The 7,437-nt window shown below is 32.1% G+C and overlaps 1 pseudogene; it reads right to left on the bottom strand.

Annotated features, from left to right (window-relative positions):
* Positions 1–1,629: 1,629 nt before the first annotated feature.
* On the bottom strand, positions 1,630–1,736 carry LOC128627331 (uncharacterized; annotated as a pseudogene).
* Positions 1,737–7,437: the final 5,701 nt, after the last annotated feature.

The following is a 7,437-nucleotide window of genomic DNA, read 5'->3' on the forward strand; positions in this document are numbered from 1 at the left end:
AATACAGGAGGCGAACTTTGACTAAACTTTTCTTTAGCTTTTTGAGAACTACCAGACTGCAAATAAATATGAAGTTATTTTTGAAGAATTGGGAAAGTGAAATAAGGACTTGGGGAAATTCTTGTATAAAGAGAGTCCAAAAAAGAAATCTCTGAAGAACTTTAGCTTTCCACAGTATTCACTCTCATAATGAGTTCCTATTTCCTACTTTAACATGTATGGCCCACTTTTTCATAAACCTCAAACATTTTCAATTGTCCCTGATCAACTCCCACTCACATTTGGATGATATCCATTTCAGTTGCAGGGCTGAAGGGCTCTGGTTCTCTAAATCTCTTTCCCTCCTTGTTCTATTCCTTTCTTCAAGTGTTCTCACTTCTCAATTATTCTCTCTGGGTAGCACTTTGGGTCTTTTGTAAGATGGTCACTTTTGTCTATTACTTCATAGTCTGAAAAATAGAGACAATTTACAATGACAGTTTTTATGGTTCCCTTTATAATATTCTCATTGCAGTCAGTTGCAGGCAGGTTTCTTCTTCTTGAACCTATTAAATCAACGCATGTACCTTTTATCCCATGGGCAGGCATTTATTCTAGAGGCAGCTGCAATCTAAACCCATATCAATATTGAACATATTACCTACCTTACCTGACTCATAATCACTATTGCACCTATGGAATCAGCACCATTGTCCTACACACATAATAAAATAAACTACATGACACTTCTTAGACTCCTTTTTTTAGAGAGACAGAGAGAAAGAGAGACATAAATTTTTGTGTTCTCCTTATTTGTTTATTAGTTGATTCTGGTATGTGCCCTTATTAGGGACTGAATCTCCAGCCTTGGCATATCAAGACCACACTCTAACCAACTGAGCTACCCAACCAGGGCTAGACTTCTTTTTTATATTACCCCAAATAAGAATTGAGATTGATCATTTTAGTGTAAGGGGAAAAAAGATTGTGTGTGTGTGTGTGTGTGTGTGTGTGTGTATTCTAGAAAATATGGGAGAAAGGAAATTGGAGAAAAGGTGAGTGGCCACAGAAAGTATTTACTTTTTAATATAAATGAAAGTAGTTGATTAAACAAGAAGGAATTAATAATAGAGATGTTACTCATTTTCTGTTCCAAATTTTGAAAGACCCTACTTATTTGAAGGCCCTACTGTATTCTATGCCTCTCATAAATAAATAAATAAATAAATAAATAAACAAACAAACAAACACATGCATACATACATACATAAATACATAAAACAAAATTTACCTTGGAAGTTTTTCTCTTCATATCTGATTAAATATTTTAAGTTAATACATATATTTAATGGAAAGTTTGAAAAGTTTAAACCACTGAAATAACAAATAGGACTTTCACAATGCAATCAAGTTATACCATCACCTTTCTCTGATTCTCTTCACCTTGAAGACTCTATACTTGCTGTACAATCACACATAGTAGTCACTACTTATGAAAATGCATCATCAGTTAATAGATATAAACAAACTTCTTTTTATTTTAGAGTAGTTTTAGGAATACAAAAGCATTGCAAAGATAGTATATAGTGTTCCTGTATACTCCACACCTAATTTCTCTCATTATTACCATTTTATATAGTGGTAACATATAAATGGTGACAAATATATGTCAGAATTAATTTAAAAATTCTGATATCTTGTTAAACTGATCAGAGCAAATACTACACCTGACCTTAGCCAAAAGACTGAGAAGTGATTGATATGTTTTGGTTAAATAAGTCTATAAATTATTCAGATTTCCTTAGGTTAACCCTAATGCCTTTTTTTATTTTACAATCCCATTTGGTATAACAGCATTATATGTAATTATCACGAGTACTTAAGCTTCTGTAGACTATAATGATTTCTAAGATTTTCCTTGGTTTTTGATGAACTTAATAGTTTTAAGAAATACTGGTCCAGTATTTTGTGGAATGTCACTTATATGAGATTGGTCTGATGACTTTTATGGCTAAACTGTGGTAAATATGTTTTGGGGAGGAAGACCACAAGGGTAAAGTACCATTCTTATTACATCATACCAAGGAAAAATACTATTAATACGATTTATTACTATTGATGTTAATCTTGATCAACTGACTTAAAATTGTATTTCTCAAGTTCTTAAAGCATAAAGTTACTCTTATTTTCTCTTTGCCTATTACTTTATTCTTTGAAATATAGTCATTGTGCCCAGCCATAATTTAGCAATGAGAAGTATGTTCAACCTCTTTTAAGGTGAAATATCTAAAAATTTTACTTCGGGTTTTGAAAGAGATATGTGTTTATTCTCCCCATTTATTATTTATTCCAGCATTTATTTATGTCAGTATAGACTCATGAATATTTATTTACTCTTTAGATTATTATAATCCAATATGACTTCACATTTTTCTTTCTTTTTTGTTCAGATTGTTCCACTGAATCTCATTCAGTTGCCTCCTCTATCCACAGGACAAACTTTTATCATTAGATTGCTTTAATTGTTCGTTTTTATTATTTTCTTGCTTTTGGGAATTACAAGACACTCTAGGTTAATTTTGCATAATATTTCCCAAGTCCTAGAACAAGTTATTTTTCTAGGTAAGCTTTTTTTTTTAATTGGAGAATAGTATAAGAAACAAATATTGTGGCACTAGGTGTGCTCATTACTACTGGGGTGTCAGTATTCCATGTCCTCTCAGCTGACAGAGCAAGGAGATATATGTGTGTATGTTAACCCATGTACTTACAGGTATCTATTTACTTCTCTATACATACACATGTGGATACCTATTAAGCTAAAATGAGTCCTTAATGATGTCTTCTACTCTAATCCATTACTATATATTGATAATTCTATACCAATTTCCTGGCTTATCTGTAGTCTTCTGGCACAATGTGAGGTAACTGACTTCTACCATTTGCTTGATAGTTCAATTGCACAGTACACAGGTGTAATGATTTAAAAATCATTAGCCTGTTTTCCCCATAGAGACAGACAAAGAAACATTGTCAACTAGAATGTTGTGCTTTATACAATTTCATTTGTTCTTTGTCTTACAGAAGCACTCATTTCCAAAGTTACTTAAGTCAACATATGATTACCCTGCCCCCTTCACATTGATGCACACATTTAGAATACACTTAGATTGTTTGCCATATTCTTCATTTCATCTGGGGACTCTCTGACCTATAAAATATTTTTTAATATGCATATACTAAGATTTACTGTGTCCTGTAAACTCCTATGGGTTTTGACAAATGTTTAATGGCTTGTAGTCACCATTATGGTATCAAACAGAATTATTTCATCACCTTAAATAAATTACCTTGCTATAGTATATATTCAACCTTCCACTCCCTGCAGTTCTGCCAAGATGCTGTCAAATACTGATTTATTTACTCTTTCTATAATTTTACCTTTTCCAGAATACAAAATAATTGGAATTATAAAGTATGTGAGCTTTTTATATTGGTTTCTTTCCTTTAGCAATGTGCATTTAGGTTTCTCCCTACCTTTTATGTGGGTAGCCAGCTTATTTCTTTTTATGATTGAATAATACTTTATTATAGAGACACACCACAGCTTATATCCATTCACCTACTGTATATTTTGGGGAAAAGCTATTTTTTACATATGTTTTAAAGTGTTTCCTATCATTTTTAAAAATTCCCTTACTTGTGTCTTTCATGGAGTAGAAGTTCTTAATTTTAATAATAACCAAGTTACCATTGTTTTTTCTCTTATGGATCATGCTAGTAATATTTTATTTAAGATGTCATTACAAAATCCAATGTCATGTCAATTTTTACTTTTTTTTCCAAGAAGTTTTATAGATTTGCATTAACATTTTAATTCCCATATTTTATTTTGAGCTAAGGTTTGTGTAAGATATAAAGTCTGTATTTAGGTTAATATTTCACCATTTTTCCAACACAATTTGTTGACAAGACTATCTTTTCTCCGTTGATCTGTCTTTGTTAATCTGTCCAATATCAGTTGACTATATTTGTGTGAACCAGTTTCTAAGCTTTCTATTCTGTTGTGTTGATCTGTATTTTTAGTCTCATCAATATTCCATATTTCTGACTACTGTAGCTTAAGAAATGTCTTCAAATTAGGTATTGTGAGTCATCTAACTTTTATTTTCTTTAGTATTGTGTTGGCTATATAGGTGTTTTGCATTATCACATAAATTTTAGAATTAGTCTGTCAATTTTTACAAATAGGTTGTTGGGATTTGGTTGGGGTTGCAATGAATCTATAAGCCAAGTTGCAAATAATTATTACTTTAGCAATATTGAGTTTTTAAATTCATAAACATGAACCGCCTGATTTAGATAATGGATAAAGACCTATAATTTCTAGTTTGTAATACTAACCATTATATTTTGACTGCATTAAGATGGCATTGCCAATTGCATTTATGGGTACATTGTTTAAATTGCTTTGAAATGACAGGCTAGTTTTTTTATTCTTTGTACTGCAAAAGAGACATTTCTAGATACATGTTCATTTTGTTTCTTAAATTTGAGATTTGGAGAATTTCTAGTCTTTGATATTCACTTACATTGTTTCGGTATATATGTAGATTAATTCAAATTATTTAAAAAGCTTAATTCATATTACTTTATTTATTGTGGTTGGGGATGAGGACTTAGGGATGTTTGATATATTAGTATTTAAAATCCAAAATGAAGTACTCAAGGATCCGGATAAGAAAAAATTATTTGACAAATTTATCATAGTCAATGTTCTAAGTAAAGTCAACTCAAATCAATGAATATATCATGCTAAATTCCTAACAGGCAACACTAGTGTTAAATGTTTGATTGATTTGGGGCTTCAATATATCATTTTTTACAGTTTATAGAGAAAGCCAACCATGATCAATACAAAGGCAATATTTTCCTTTTTATTAAGTCACACAGAACAGATGTTTTCTTCAAAAAATAATACCATTAAGATGGCATATTTTCATAATTATTCTTCAGATTATCTTCTCCACCATTCTACATGAGGTTTTGGTGTTTTTTTAAGTATATTTATTGATTATGCTATTACAGTTGTCCCATTTTTTCTCCTCTTTATTCCCCCCCCACCCTGTCCTCCTCCCACCAGCACTCCCCCACCTTTGTTCACGTGCATGGGTCATAGATAAAAGTGCTTTGGCTCCTCCATTTTCTATACTATTCTTAACCTCCCCCTGTCTATTTTGTACTTACCATTTGTGCTTCTTATTCCCTGTACCTTTTCCCCCATTCTCCCTCTCCACTTCCCCACTGATAACCCTCCATTTGATCCCCATTTCTGTTATGCTATTCCTGTTCTATTTGCTTAGTTTGTTTTTTTTTTAGGTTCTGTTGTTGATGATTGTGATTTTGTTGTCATTTTACAGTTCATAATTTTGATCTTTTTCATTAGATAAGTCCCTTTAACATTTTATATAATAAGGGCTTGGTGATGATGAACTCTTTTAACTTTACTTTATCTGGGAAGCATTTTATCTGTCTTTCCTTTCTAAATGATAGCTTTGGTGGTTAGAGTAATCTTGGATGTAGGTCCTTGCCTTTCATGACTTGGAATACTTCTTTCCAGCCCCTTCTTGCCTGTAAGGTCTCTTTTGAGAAATAAGCTGATGGTATTATGGTAACTCCTTTGTAGGTGACTGTCTCCTTTTCTCTTGCAGATTTCAAGATTCTCTCCTTATCTTTAATCTTGGCTAAGGTAATTATGATGTGCCTTGGTGTGTGCTTCCTTGGATCCAACTTCTTTGGGACTCTCTGAGCTTCCTGGACTTCCTGGAAGTCTATTTCCCTGGTCATATTGGGGAAATTCTCCTTCCTTATTCTTTCAAGTAAGTTTTCAATTTCCTGCTCTTCCTATTCTCCTTCTGGCACCCTTAGGATTCAGACGTTGGAAAGTTAAAGTTGTCCTGGAGGTTCCTAAACCTTTACTAATTTTTTTGAATTCTTGTTTCTTCATTCTGTTCTAATTGAATGTTTATTTCTTCTTTCTGCTCTAAATAGTTGATTTAAGTCCCAGTTTCAGTATGGATGGACTGGGAAAACATTATGCCAAGTAAAATAAGCCAGTCAGAGAAAGACAAATACCTCATTATTTCACTCTTTTGTGGACTCTAATGAACAAACTGAACTAACAAGCAAAACAGGAACAGACATAGGTAGAGAGCAGGATGACAGCGAATGAATGAGGAGGGTAGAGGGTGGAGGGATTGAGAAAAAAGGAAAAAAGGACTCATGGATATGGACAACAGTGTGGTGATTATAGGGAGAGAGGGGGATATTAAGGGGCTAAATCATAGTGGAAAAGTACAATAAAATTTTAAAAAATAAATAGAAAAAATTAAGTTCAATGTAAGGTGTAATGACATAGTGTTGTCATGATTTGTGTTGCTATTGTGTCTTACCAAATAACATTTCCCACTTCTATTAGTTGAAATTTGATATTGAACAATACAGAGATCTGTTCCTTACAGGAAAGGCTGGGAGAAGTGTGTGAGGTTAGAGAACTAGGACAAAGTGATAAAATTTTAAAATTATTAGTTCAGATAATTAAAATGTCTTCAATAAATTTTTAAAAGTTAGAAAATTTATTTTATTCTTTAAATTTTAAAGTAGGTACCTAAGTATCCCAGAAGGAAAAAAAAAACATTGTTGAACTTTTGTATATTTTAAAAATAAGTTTATCTTAGAGAAGGAGTTAATATGAGTTAGAGAGAGAGAAATATGTAGGTCCAAAGTTTTCTTATTTTAGTTTTTAAATTTAAAACAAATACACCATGTATGTTAAAATGAAAATTAGGTATTTATTTGTGAGTCCCAGAATGATCCTTGAATAATTGTCTTTAGTCTACTAAAAAAAAGTGCTTTATTTTTTCTTGTGTTGAGTCTGCTTCTGTTGGATCACCAGAGATATCCGTTTGATGAGTTTGTTACATTACAATTTGGTAAGTTTATTCTTATAGACTGGTAAGAATCTGACAAGTTGCATCTTATTTTGAGTCATGAGAAGATACTGAAATATAAGTTAATGATTTCTATGATTCTGAATGGGTAAGGACAGATTTAAAGAATGCCATGTAAGACTGACTTAAGTTTCCCAAGGATCTTAAAGGTGAAGTCTTTCATGAAGGATGGAGGTGAAGTTAGAATCTGAGAGAAAAAAATTATGAATCATTGGTTTGGGGGAAAATAAGTAGTAAACAAGAATTTGTGGGTCACTAAGAATGAATGGAAAAGATTAGCCTAGAAGTTAATTATATATAAGCATTTGGTTTAAGTTTCAAAATCCCTAATAAATACTCAAATATTTCCTTTGTAATAGACAAGTTTACCCAAGGCTCCTGAGGAACGAGGATCTGTAGGCAAACTCAGCAGTCTCCTTAAATGGCTGTTCATTTCATCATCAAGAGA

Source organism: Artibeus jamaicensis, unplaced genomic scaffold (genome assembly GCF_021234435.1).
Source record: "Artibeus jamaicensis isolate MK-2021 breed Jamaican fruit bat unplaced genomic scaffold, CSHL_Jam_final contig_384, whole genome shotgun sequence".
In the NCBI taxonomy this organism is placed as follows: Eukaryota; Metazoa; Chordata; class Mammalia; order Chiroptera; family Phyllostomidae; genus Artibeus; species Artibeus jamaicensis.